General features: G+C 47.7%; 1 pseudogene; it reads left to right on the forward strand.

The window, feature by feature from the left end:
- The first annotated feature begins 1,535 nt into the window (after window positions 1-1,535).
- On the forward strand, window positions 1,536-6,588 carry LOC131502560 (uncharacterized; annotated as a pseudogene).
- Window positions 6,589-14,767: the final 8,179 nt, after the last annotated feature.

Here is a 14,767-nt window from a genome sequence, read left to right on the forward strand (position 1 = left end):
ATTCCCAATAATTTAGGATTCGAATTTCAGCATATAAATTTTCATGGCGGGGACACAAACATTTAGACCATAGTAAAGTGTTAGAAGAAATGACATTAAATTAGTGAAAGGGCGGGCCTATGCCGTCCGACTCCATCTTCTTCTGTGTCCTTCACCTTGACTATACCTCCTCCCCTTGAGTAACCCCCCCCACTCACCTGCCTAACAGGACTCGGACCCTTCCCTAGACAATCGGCTGAGGCCACAGCCATTACCTCGCCAACTGCCCCTAGGCCCCATTAAAACCTTTGTCCTTTTGAAACTTGCTCTGTCTCCCCAGTATCTCACTGCTGCGTCGGTGCAGGTAGGGGATTGAGCTCGAGCTAGCTCGAATAAAGGTTCTTTTGCTTTTGCATTGGACTCGGCTCCCTGGCGGTATTTGGGGATCACGAATTCTTGGCATAACATTTGGGGGCTTGTCCGGGATCCCCAAGACCCCTGAGGGACCCCCGACCCGGAGAGCCTGACTGGCCATGGTTAGTGTCTGTTCGTTCTGTCTTTTCTGTGTGAGCTCATTTCTGAAATTCTGGTAGTGCCCGACGCGGTCTAAGTGGACGCACTGGAGGACCACGGGCCGGGAGTTTTGGAAGACGTTCCGATCCTCCCTTTTGGAGGGACATGGAATCCCCTCATCAGTTTTGGAGGGACGTGGAATCCCCTCAAAGGTCTGAGGAGGCGGGACGCTCCTGCCGGTCGGCGTGAGGCCATCGTCTAGCTTTCGGTTTTGGAGGGACATGGAATCCCCTCAAAGGTCTAAGCTAGCTTTCAGTTTTGCTTCCATGGAGTTGGAAGACTTTCTAGGGGCCCTTTGTTTGTCTGTTTTTGTGTTTCTCTGTTTTGTTCTGTGGACTTACTGGACTTACTGGACGGATGTTATGGGACAGACTCAGACTACTCCTCTAAGTATTATGATTGATCACTTTAAGGATGTGAGGGGAAGAGCTAACAACCTCAGTGTGGACGTCCAAAAGGGTCAGTGGCAGTTTTTTTGTTCTAGTGAGTGGCCAACTTTCAATGTCGGATGGCCACCAGAGGGGACCTTCGACCTCCCTACCATCTACCGAGTCAGGAGTATCATCTCTCGGCCTAAGACAGGCCATCTTGATCAGCTCCCTTACATTATCACTTGGCAGGACCTTGTAGAAGACCCACCCTCTTGGCTTAAGCCCTTCCTAGTACCGCTCCCTCTGGAGCCAAAACCCATTCTTGCTTTGCAGGGAACAAAGAAGAAGAAAAGTCTTACCCAGCCTTCAGTACCCCTCCACCCTGTCCTATAAGGGGGGACTGAAGAAGAATTAATTTTTCCTCCCCCATATAACCCTTCTAGGATGCCGGAAGAACACCATCCTCCCCCTCCGGGGGAGGCAAACGCTGTTCCGAGAGCGGGAGGCAGAAACGCTCCAGTGGGAAGCCCGCCCTTTACCAGACAAAGGGCTCAGAGGGAGCAATCCGCCTCTGCCGACGACTCCACTATTCTGCCCCTGTGAGCCACCGGACCCCCAGACGCGGAGGGGAATCAGCCCCATCACTATTGGCATTTTGCCACTAGTGACCTCTACAATTGGAAAGCTCAGAATCCTAAGTTTTCTGAGAAACCAGCAGGGCTTATTGATTTATTAGACTCTGTTCTTTTTACCCATCAGCCCACGTGGGACGATTGCCAGCAGCTTTTGCAGGTCCTGTTCACGACTGAAGAAAGAGAAAGAATCCTCAATGGGGCCCGAAAACTAGTTCCGGGCGCAGACAGGAATCCCACCACCAACCAGGCTCAGATAGATGCCTCCTTCCCCTTAACTCGGACCCAGTGGGATTTCAACACAGCAGAAGGTAAGGAGAGGCTCCGGGTCTACCGCTAGACTCTAATGGGGGGTCTCCGAATGGCTGCTAGAAAGCCAACCAATTTGGCCAAGGTAGGAAATGTACAACAGGGAAAAGATGAATTTCCGGCTGCCTTTTTATAACAGATCATGGAGGCATTCCGTACCTATACCCCCATGGATCCAGAGGCTCCGGAAAGCAAAGCATCTGTTATCATGGCCTTTGTAAACCAATCGTCCACAGACATTAGGAGAAAATTACAGAAAATAGACTAGGAGAAAAAAGTCTGCAGGACTTACTGGTGGTAGCCGAAAAGGTATATAATAACCAGGAGCCTCCTGAGGACAAGCAGGCTCGTGCCATGGCGGCTGCCAGCAGTAAGCAGACTCGAGACCTGGCCAGAATACTACTAGCTACCACTGCTGACTCCCCTGAAGAACGAGACCGCCGTCTCCGGCAGCTGGCAGACGATGCAAGGAAAGGTAAAGGAACCACCAAGGGGGGGAAGCAGAGGCTGCAGAAAGATCAGTGTGCATACTGCAAGGAGATAGGGCATTGGGCCCGAGATTGTCCGAAAAAGGCCAGCGGGAAGGGAAGCAAGACTGATTGAGTAAAAGTCCTAGAGCTAGATGAACTGAGTGATTAGGGGAGTCGGGGTTCGGACCCTCTCCCCAAACCCAGGGTAACTCTTAAAGTGGAGGGGATCCCTGTTGACTTCCTTGTCGACACCGGAGCACAACATTCAGTCCTCCGCACCCCACAAGGAAAACTAGCTAGCAAGAAGTCCTGGGTACAAGGGGCAACTGGTATGAGCCAGTATTCATGGACTACCTGAAGAATGGTAGATTTGGGGACGGGACAGGTATCCCACTCCTTTATGGTAATACCAGAATGCCCCTACCCGCTGTTAGGATGGGACTTACTGACCAAGATTGGAGCTCATATAACTTTCAGACAAGGGGGGCCTCAGGTCACCGATGGCAAGGGCTACCCCATCCAGGTCCTGACCATGAAACTGGAGGATGAATACCGCCTCCACCAGGAGGCGCTCCCGAGAGAGGATAATATAGACAGATGGCTACAAGAATTCCCCTTGGTTTGGGCAGAGACAGGGGGATAGGACTAGCCGCTCACAGGACCCCGGTCCTGGTAGAGCTCAAGCCAGGAGAGAGTCCGGTAAGTATCAAACAATACCCCATGTCTCAGGAGGCCCGGAAGGGGATCCAGCCACACATCCAGAGACTACAAAGCCTAGGGGTACTAGTTCCTTGCCAGTCTCCCTGGAACACCCCCCTACTGCCAGTCAGGAAGCCTCACACAAATGACTACCGACCAGTACAAGACCTCCGGGAAGTAAATAAGAGGGTCATGGACATACACCCAACTGTTCCCAACCCATATACTCTCTTGAGCTCCTTGGCTCCCTTCAGGGTCTGGTATACTGTACTAGATTTAAAGGATGCCTTCTTCAGTCTGCCGCTGGCACCCCAGAGCCAACCCTTGTTTGCCTTCGAGTGGCATGATCCGGAGGAGGGCTACAGTGGGCAACTCACCTGGACATGGCTACCTCAGGGATTCAAAAATTCACCCACCATCTTCGACAGGAGGACCTGGGTGAGTACAGAAAGGAGCACCCTGGCCTCACCCTCCTACAGTACATAGATGACATCCTCATTGCTGCTGACATGGCCAAAGACTGTGAGCGAGGGACCCAGGACCTGCTGGCTACCCTGGGGGCCTTAGGGTACCGGGGGCATCCACGAAGAAGGCTCAGATATGCAGGGAGAGGGTAAGTTACCTGGGATATATCCTGGAAGGCAGACAGCAGCGGTTATCAGATGCCAGAAAAGAAACTGTCCTAAAGATCCCTACTCCCACCCCCCGAAGAGAAGTAAGGGAATTCTTAGGATCAGCCGGCTACTGCCGCCTCTGGGTTCCAGGTTTTGCTGAGATTGCCAGGCCCCTATATGAAGCTACCAAAGAGGGGAAAACATTTAAATGGGCTGAAAAAGAAGAAACTGCCTTTAATCAGTTAAAAAAGGCCCTCCTAAGTGCCCCAGCCCTGGGCCTACCAGACATTACGAAGCCCTTCCACCTCTTTGTAGACGAACATAAGGGAATAGCAAAAAGGGTTCTAACTCAAGCCTTAGGCCCCTGGAACCGCCCAGTGGCTTACCTGTCCAAGAAACTAGACCCAGTGGCTGCCGGCTGGCCGCCATGCCTAAGAATTGTTGCGGCGACAGCACTCCTAGTCAAGGATGCAGACAAACTGACCCTAGGACAGGAGATCTGGATCACAACCCCACACGCCATTGAAGGGGTCCTGAAACAGCCTCCTGATAGATGGATGAGCAACACATGTATGACTCATTACCAGAGCCTCCTACTCAACCCTCCATGAGTGCAGTTCCACCCCAGTGCAGCCCTCAATCCTGCAACCCTGCTGCCCGACCCTGACCTAGGTGCTCCACTACACGACTGTGCGGGAATCCTGGAACAAGTACAGGGATTCTGGATGGACCTGACCGACTGGCCTCTCCCTGATGCCGAGGTTACTTGGTTCACTGATGGCAGCAGCTTTGTGCGAGATGGACACAGGTATGCGGGTGCAGTGGTGGTCACTGAAACGGACACCGTATGGGTGGAGGCTCTACCCTCCGGAACGTCAGCCCAGCAAGCAGAGCTCATAGCCCTCACCAAGGCGCTGATGCTGGGAGCTGGAAAACGGCTTAACATCTACACAGACAGCCGTTATGCGTTTGCCACAGCTCATATTCATGGGGCAATTTATCAGGAGAAAGGGTTACTGACGGCAGAAAGACGGACTATAAAAAATAAGCAGGAGATACTTAACCTGCTTACGGCCTTATGGCTTCCTGCCAAGCTAACCATTATCCACTGCCAAGGGCACCAAAAAGCTGATAACCCAGTAGCTAGAGGTAATCAAAAGGCTGACCAGACAGCCAGGGCAGTAGCCCTTACTTCATTCCCCACCATGACCATACAACTACCGGACCTGGGAGACCCAGTTTTACCAGACCAGCCCAAATACTCCCAGGAGGAGTTACAGCGGATCAAGAAACTCCCCATGGCCCAGGAGATAAAGGGATGGTGGTATACACCTAACAAGAAGCTCGTGCTGCCAGACCGGCTCAGAGTTTCAATATTAGAGCACATGCATCAGTCTACTCACATGGGGCCTGAAAATTAAAAGACTTAATCCGACATGCCAGAATCAAGATTCACCAACAGGACACCAAAATAGAGCAAGTTGTATCTGTCTGCAAGACCTGCCAACTCACCAACGCGAGGGCCCCATCAAATAAAAAAGGAACTAGGCTCAGAGGCACCAGACCAGGAGCCCAATGGGAAGTCGACTTCACTGAAGTCAAACCAGGAAAGTATGGTTATAAATATCTTTTAGTATTTACAGTCACCTTCTCTGGCTGGGTGGAGGCATACCCAACCAAGCATGAAACAGCTCAGACGGTGGCTAAGAAGCTACTAGAAGACATCTTACCCAGGTATGGTTTTCCTGACATGGTAGGATCAGACAATGGACCAGCTTTTATCTCGCAGGTAACACAGGCAGTAGCCAATGCGGTGGAGGCAAACTGGAAATTATATTGTGCTTATAGGCCCCAGAGCTCAGGACAGGTAGAAAGAATGAATAGAACACTAAAAGAGACCCTTACCAAATTAACCATGGAGACTGGCGGGGACTGGGTGACTCTCCTACCATACGTCCTTTACCGGGTTAGAAACACTCCTTACACTCTGGGTTTTACTCCCTACGAGATCATGTTTGGCAGGCCACCCCCTGTTATTCCCAATTTTCAAGCTGAACTTCTTGCTGAGTTTAAAGATCAATAACTTTTTCTTTTGTTGAGAGGGCTCCAGAGGGCGCACAAGGACATTTGGCCACGCCTCCGTGCCCTCTACGAGGCTGGCCCGACCCCGACACCTCATCAGTACAGGCCGGGAGACTGGGTCTACGTCAAAAGGCACCACCGAGAGACCCTCGAGCTGCGCTGGAAGGGACCCTACATCGTGGTGCTGACAACCCCCACCGCTCTCAAAGTAGATGGCATCGCGACCTGGGTCCATCACACCCACGTTCGGCCAGCGGGCCCCTCCTCGATCTGGAAGGACTTCGTCACGCGATGGGCCGTCAGTCGAGACCAACACAACCCACTCAAGCTCAAGCTACAGCGCATTCAACCCACTTAATATTGGTAACTCTGTTAACTCTGCTTGTCATTGCTCATGCTGCTGGGAGTCCCCACGCCCCCCAAAACATCACTTGGCAGATCATAGACACCAGCTCGGGGACAATACTTAAGCAGACCACCCAGAGCCACCCCAGGGACACTTGGTTCCCAGAACTTTGTGTAAACCTCCAAACTCTGTTCCCCTTGTCACCATAAATGCAGCCGGTCCCATGACTGGGTCCGTAAGCTACATGACAAGGGGGGAATGAAAGGGCGGACCTACGCTGGCCAACTCCATCTTGTTCTGTGTCCTTCACCTTGACCATACCTCCTCCCCTTGAGTAACCCCCCTCCACCTGCCTAACAGGACTCGGACCCTTCCCCAGCCAATCGGCTGAGGCCACAGCCATTACCTCACCAACTGCCCCTAGGCCCCAATAAAACCTTTGTCCTTTTGAAACTTGCTCTCTCTCCCAGGTATCTCACCGCTGCATCGGTGCAAGTAGGGGATTGAGCTCGAGCTAGCTCGAATAAAGGCTCTTTTGCTTTTGCATCGGACTCGGCTCCCTGGCAGTATTTGGGGATCACGAATTCTGGGCATAACAATTAGTAATCCAAAAACTTTCCACAAAGGAAAGCTCAGGACAATATGGTTTCACTGGTGAATTCGATCAAACATTTAAAGAATTATAATCAGTTCATCACAAACTCTTACAAAATATAGAAGAGAATGGAGTACTTCCCAATTAATTCTATGAGGGCATTATTACCCTGATACAAAAACCAAACAAAGATATACAAGACCACCATAGAACAACACTTTTTGAATAGAAAAGAAAATTCCAAACAAAATACTAATACTGAATCTAGCAACATATAAAAATGATTATACAACATGACCAAGTTGGATTTATCCCAGGAATGGATGGTTGGTTCAACATATGAAAATCAAACAAAGTAATAAAGCATACTAACATAATAAAGGACAAAAACCATATGATAATATCAATATATGCAGAAAAAATATTTTGCAAAATATAAGATGACTCAATGATTTTAAAAAAGCACTCAAAGTAGGACTAGAAGGAAATTTTCCCAACCTGTTGGAGGGCACCTATGGGAAAAAAAATGACTCTTGATGGTGAAAGATAGTAAGCTTTCCCTTTAAAGTCGGAAACAACTCAAAGATGTCTGCTCTCTACACTTCAATTCAACACTATACATGAGGACATAGAGCAGTCAGGTAATAGAATGAAATAAAGGAAAAAAAAATAGAACTATCTCTCTTTGCAAATGACATGATCTTGCATATAGAAAATCTTAGGGATACACAAAATAACTATTAGTGCTGATAAATAAGTTCATAAAATGCAAGATAGTAGATAAATATACACAAATCAGTTGTATACTTTCAATGAACAACCTGAAAATAAAATTAAAATTTTTATTTATAATAGCATTAAGAAGAGAATACATAGGATAAAACTTAATAAATAATTATGAGACTTGTGCACTGAAATTTAAAAGTTTTATTGAAAACAATTTTAAAAGATCTAAATAAAAGGAAAAACATCCTATATTCACAGACTGAAAAACTTAATATTGTTACTATGGCAATACTCCCCAAACAGATCTACAGATTCAATGCAATCCTTATCAAAATCCCAGCTGGCTTTTTTTGTTGTTGTTTTGCAGAAATTGTCAAGCTGACCCTTAATAAGAAAACAAAAAGATCCCAGAAAAGCCAAAACAATCTTTAAAATGAACAAAGTTAGCAATATCACACTTCTCAACTTCAAAACCTACTGTAAAGTATCAGTCTATCATCATCATCATCATCATCATTAGTACCATCTTTGCTATGATTTCTTCTATAATTCACTTTATTTTTGCAATGACCTTGCAAAGTAGGAGGTAGTAACTGAAGTTCAAATGTTTTATCCTTGTAGAGTAGCTAAGATGGTGGCATAATAAGAAGATGCTAGGCTCATCTAGTCCCCTGAACATAACCAGATAACTATGAAATCATTCTAAAAACCCCAGAAATAAACCTGAAGACTGACAGAACAAATTCTAAAACTAAGGCCGCATCAAAGAAGGTAGGAAGTGCAGAGATACGGATTGAGGAAGAAACAGACCATGGATGCTGTGGAGGAGAGGAAGCTATGGTCTTGGAGAAAGGACAGAGGGAGAGGAGCACACAGGGGAACACACAAAGAGAATACTTCCCCAAAGCCATTGGCTGGGAAAAAGAGAGGGCTGATTTTTCTGGAGTTCTTGCAACCGGTGGGACTTAAAGAGTGGAGTTTTAAAGGTCAGCGATGCTTGGGTGTCTTACTTCTGGAGAGAAAGCGGGGTAACAACATGGGGCAGAGGGCATGGAAACAACAATCTGAAGAGTTCTTGGGGCACACAGTGGGTGGATTGTTCTTAGAGCACATCCCTGAAGCAGCATTTTAAGGAGACCCCTCTCCTGGAACAAAGGAGCTGGCAGCCCACATTTCTATTCCCTGCCCCCAAGCATAAACACAGAGCCACCTGAGGGAAGCAGCTCCAACTGGCCACCTAACTTGCTTACACCAACTCCCACAAACCTGCGCTCTGGTGGGTACATATATGCCAGTGTATATTGAAATGTACATTCCCTGTCTGTATTTTATCAATAGTTTTCTTGTTGCTATTATTGATTGGTTTAATTGACATAGTGAAATTTAAGAGACTATATATATATATATATATAGAGAGAGAGAGAGAGAGAGACTATATATAGAGTATATAGTCAGTATATATAGAGTATATTCCAGTCAATAACAGCAGGATACAAATTTTTTTTCAAGCAATCATGGAACACTGATAAAAATAGACTCTTTTCCTTGACCACGAAACAACCATCAACAATTTGAAAGTAATTGATATCATACAATGTGTTCTTTGAACATAATGGAATGCAACAAGAAATCAATAACAGGAAGGCAATAGGAAAATCTCTAAACAAATCGAAATGAGACAATGTATTTATGAATAATCCATGGGTCAAGGAGGAAACCACAAAGGAAATAAAATATACATGAAGCAGAATTAAAATGAAGCTGCTGAAGCAGTGCTGACAGGGAAATTTACAACACTGAAAGCTTACATTAGAAAAAATTAAGTAATCTAGGTTTCTATCCCAAGAAACTTGGAAAAGAAGAGAAAAATAAATGAAATTACAGAAAAGGAAATAATAAAACACCAGAATAGAAACCAAACTGAAAATAGGAAATCAGCAGAGAAAAATCAAATAAATTAAATGTTAGTTTTTTTTTCAAAACTATTACTGAAATTGATAAGCTTCTAGCAATTCTAATACAAATACAAAAGTGGACACAAATCACCAAAACCAGATAAGGTGTTACAGAAACTGGTCTGGATCACCTGACAGAAGAACCAAGTGGCCCTTGGAGATCTTGGAAGGCAGGAGGTTTGTTTTACACAGGTGGGCTCAGAGGAGCTCATTCTCCAGAGATCTGAGCCCCTAGCATAAGCAGTGGGGACAATTTATAGTCTGTTGGAGCGGCAAGCTGGGTGGGAAGAAAAACCGAGAAGGGGAATCTTCGGGCAAGGGACTGGAATTCCATTAGTCCTATCGTCCATTTTATAACAGATTTTTCCCTCTCATCCCCCTCTATGATCCCCCCTTAAACAGATCTAGGCTGTATTAGAGGGCATCATCTTTATTTTGGGTTGGTCCTTTCAGTTCCCTGACTTTGGTTCTGACTATTCCTGACTGGTTTATAAAGTAACAGCATTCTTCTCCGAGGAAGATGCAGGTGCCCCTTTTCTCGGCAGTGAGGAAGTCAAGTGCCCATCTGTTCTGGAGGACAACTCCTTCCAGGGAACTTTTTTTTGGCTCTGCAGGGACACTAGGGAGCCGGCCACTCATTAGTCCCACAAAAGAGCCTATGCCTCCTATGCCAGTCCCTATCCCCATGGCTATTCCTGCCCCTAGGAGGATGGGTAGTAACACTGCTCATTTAGCCTGGGCATAAGACTGAAGGTTAACCTAAGCACCAACTTTTATCCTGAGAATCATTTAATCTCTTTTTTCCTGAAGCTTTAGGTACATACATTAGTGCAAACACTCCCCCAAAATGGCATTGGCAACCTCCTTACTGGCAGGCAAACTAGCAGACTGAAAGAGGTTACACCACATTTAAGCTTTTAAACCCTCCAGATTCTTCCACTGAAAGTGCCCTGCTCTTACAAATGCAGCCCAGATTGGAGGCAATCAATACCAACAAAACATCCTATCCATAAGAGGAAGGTGAGCATGAACAGGAACCTTTCGCTGTTTCCCCAGCTTTCTAGGGGCAACCTCTGCCAATCCGATGACAAGGAGTAAGGATAGTCTATTTATTTTATCAGACCAGCAATTTCTCAAGCTTCTGCTGTATGTAGACCAGCCAGCTTCTGGGGTGATATCGGGCTGAAAGGCTAAGATCGGATTTGGGTCAGTCTTCCAAGTCTGGGGCTCCTCAGGATTGGCCCTCTTGACTCTGTAGTGGTGGACCCATGGAGTGATACCTGTGATCTTGAGGGCAGTAGGGGTGGCCAGAATCATGGTATATGGTATGGATATGAAGCCCAGTCCACTGTAGTTTGAGAGGGTCTTTTTTCCAGGCTTTGACTTAGACTGAGTCCCCTGGTGAGAAGTGGTGTACAGGGGATTCTAAAGAGATTGGTGCCCTGCCTATGGTATCATTGTAACTCATTTAGAGTGGCCCCTAAAGCTTGAAGTTGTTCTCTTATTTACTTTCTGGGAGGCCCCCTAGACATGGAGGAGGTCTCCCAAAAGGGGAGAAACCTTGAGTTCCTGGTGTGCAACAGGCATGCAGGAAGGCCAGGGGCAACAGGTCCAGCCATGGGAGGTCTGCTTCCTGACAGAACTTGGCTAAGTTTCCCTTGAGGGTGCAATTCATTCACTCTACTTTTCCTGAGCTTTGAGGCTGGTATCTGCAGGTCCATTATCACTGTGGATTGTGGCCAGCAGGCCAAACGGGGGGGGGGGGGGTGGGGGCGGCAATTTCTTCTTTGAACTCCTGGTGAGGGTCACTGTGGATAAAGCAGGGAGCTATATCTACCTCCTTATTAGCTGCTATCTTGGCTGCTTTGTCTGCTAGACCATTTCCTCATGCTATAGGTTTGTCTCCCTTCTGGCGTCCACACTGTTTTAAGAGTGACCTGTGTATTCTCACAGAGGAGCCCCTGGTATTGTGCTAACTGAGAATTGGAGGAGCACGAGAGATGAGACATCATGGGGAAACTTGACATTTAATTCTTCTCCCAGGGTGAGTTTATCTGCCCCCTTAATGAGCAGAACTGTGGCCGCTTGTGCCCTAAGGCATGGTGGCCATCCTGCTACTGGGTCCAGCCATGCTACTGGGTCCAGCCTCTTTGACAGGTATGCTACTGGCCATTGCCAAGGGTCAACTGTCGGTGTGAACCCCGAAGGTGACCTTTTCCTTCTCATGCGCAAAGAGAATAAAAGGCTTTTTTATAATTGGCAGGCCAAGTTTTGGTGCCTGCCCCAAGGCAGCCTTTATCTCTAGGAAGGCAGCTTCAGCCTCCTCTGTCCAGACAGAGTGTTCTCAATCCAGCCCCAACAAGAGATTATAGAGGGGTCTTTCTATTGGTGAGAATCTGGGAATCCAGATATGGCAGAATCCCACAGCCCCCAGGAATTCTCCTAGCCCCCTCTTAGTTTAGGGCTGGGGTAGGGAGGTGATGACCCTCTTTTACTCCAGCTATACTGCTCTCTTTCCATGAGAACTGATACCCTGAGTCCGACAAGAGCTGTAAGAAGGTCCTTGTGCCCTCTGTACAATTCTCTCAGGTATTGCTGGCAAAAAGGAGGTCATCCACATACTAGAGAAGGATGCAGCATGAGGCCTCCCTTGGAAAGACGGAAAGGTCTTTGGCCAGTGCCTCTCCGAAGAGGGCAGGCAAGTTTTTTAAACCCTTGTGGGAGGCACATTCAAGTCAGTTGCATCTGACGCCCTGTGTCTGGTTCGGTCCATTTGAAGGCAAACAAGGGTTGGCTTGGGGGAGTCAAGAGGAGGCAGAAGAAGGCATTCTTTCAGTCTAGGCAGGTAATACATCTGGCAGAGCCTGGGATCTGGCTGGAGAGGGTGTCAAATGGGGTGTAAGCCTCGCATAGCCTCTCATAATAATCCCCGAGTGATTCCTTTGTGCTGTGCATATTCATGGCCTTCTTAGCCCCTACTAGGATCCCCCAGAGGAGAGCCTCTTGGTACCGGCGGCTGTGGACCAGCAGCTGGAGGGCACTTACACCTGGCTGAGGGTCCAATATGGCCTCTGGTCCAAGGGAGAGAGGATCTGCTGAGTCTGGAGGGGGTGGGGAGACCGAAGGTGGTGGAGTATTGGGAACCAGGAGGTTCATATGGGGGGGGGGTGCAAGATTGGTTCTTCCTCTGGATCACCAGCGAGAATTTGTGGAAGTCAGGACTTCTGTTGACCTTCCTGGGGCCATTTTGTCGAGGTGACTAAGACCCTAGCCTGTCCCTGTTTGTTGCAGGTAAATCACACCCAAGGGGGAAGTGTTTGGGCAATATCTAGCCAGGATTCCATATATGGGAACTGATCAGGGTAACTTGTATCTCTGGAGACAACATGCCAGACGCAGCAGACTATCGGGACATCTAAAGTTCCCTCTGAGGGACATCTTACACCAAAAATGGGCCATTCTAACACACATAGGGTCCTTAACTTGCCAGCAGTTATCTTAATTCCATAGTCTCCTGAAAACCCCTTCTTTGCTCTGTCCCGACTCTGTAACGTTCCCATGAGACGGAGTCACAAAGACAGACAGAGGGGTAGGGATGCCCCCTCTAATGAGAAGACCAGTCACATGTACATCTGGCCGTGTTCCAAAGGAACTTAGGTGATGCTTAGCCATAGCAGTCTCAGATTTGTGACTTACAATTGGGAACTATTCTGATGCTGCCATAGACTGTATGCCGTTCACCACAGAATCACAGACGGGCCCACTCAGACTGGAAGACTCAGACTCCATGGGGTTTTGGGGACCTTAAGAGTGCCCGCCCAAGAGCCACAGACTTGAACTTGGCAGGCAAGCCAGACCAAGTTGCACATTCACACTCACATACACACCAGAGGTTATTACATTCCCTCCCTCATAATTTCTACCTGTGAGACCACTGAAGTCTCTGAGTAGTGATAAGATCCCCTTCCACCACTATGGGTGGATCAGACTGAATTGGGGCCCTGTAACTGTGAGACCTCTGAAGTCTCTGGGGAGTGATCAGGTCCCCTTTCCACCACTATGGGTGGGCTGGACAGGACAGAATTGGGGCCCCAAGCCTTACCGGGATCCAACATTTGATGCAGGTTCTCACCTGCCAAGTCTCCTGAGTCTGGTGAGAAAGGCAGAGCAGGGCTGGCCTGAAGCAACTGAGTGGGAGACTGCTGAAATTTCAGCAGGGCATGCATTCTCCATTGGGATTCCTCATTCCATCACTGCCTTGCCATTTTCACAAACAGGTGGCAACAATGGGCCAGTGCGGTTGGATTTCCTTGTCAGGGAACCAAATGTTATGGAAACTGGTCTGCTATTCCTATATTATGCTTTTTAAAGCTGCAGATTCTGGAATGATATTCCATTGATAGGGAAAAATCTGTTATAAGTGGCTGAAGGACTGATAGGGGAATTCTAGTCCCTGCCCAAAGACTCCCCTTCTGGGTTTTTCTTCCCACCCCGCTTGCCAGGCTTGAACATGAAAGGGCGGACCTACACCAGCCAACTCTATCTTGTTCTGTGTCCTCCACCTTGAGTGACTAAGTCCCGACATGCCCCCTTTCCAGGAAAATCGCAGAAACCTCAGACCACGCCTCCTCCCCTTGAGTAACCTCCCGCTCACCCGTTCAAACTTCCCGATCAAAACACGCCCAGCAACCTTTGTAACAGGACTCCAACCCTTCCCCAGCCAATCGGCTGAGGCCACAGCCATTACTTCACCAACTGCCCCTAGACCCCTGTAAAACCTTTGTGCTTTTGAAACTCACTCTCTCTCTCTGGTATCTCACCGCTGCGTCAGTGCAGGTAGGGGATTGAGCTTGAGCTAGCTCGAATAAAGGCTCTTTTGCTTTTGCATCGGACTCAGCTCCCTGGTGGTCTTTGGGGATCACGAATTCTGGGCATAACAAACAGAGTATAAATTGTCCCTGCTGCTTATGCTCAGGACTCAGACCTCTGGAGAATGATCTCCTCTGAGCCCACTCGTGTAAAATAAATCTCCTGCCTTCCAAGGTCTCCAAGTACTGCTTGGTTCTTCTGCTGGGTGATCCAGACCATAATATAGGAATACCATGAACAACTGTATGCTGATAAACTCAACAATTTAGAAGAAATGGAGCAATTCCTCAAAAACTGTCAAAACTCATAAAACATTATGATGAGGTTTTCAGGTAAGGGTGGGGTCCAGAGCCAATGGCCAAGAAAGAATTCTTGAGACATCTTTGGTATAAAAATGATTTTATTAAAGCAGGGGAAGGACCCATGGGCAGGAAGAGCTGCCCAGGACTCTGTGGAGAGACTGCATATATTTGGGAGTTGGGGGAGGTAAAGCCCAGGGGAAGCTTCCAATGAGATTTTCATATGCTGAGGAAGACTCACAGGGTAC

Source organism: Neofelis nebulosa, chromosome X (genome assembly GCF_028018385.1).
Source record: "Neofelis nebulosa isolate mNeoNeb1 chromosome X, mNeoNeb1.pri, whole genome shotgun sequence".
NCBI lineage: Eukaryota > Metazoa > Chordata > Mammalia > Carnivora > Felidae > Neofelis > Neofelis nebulosa.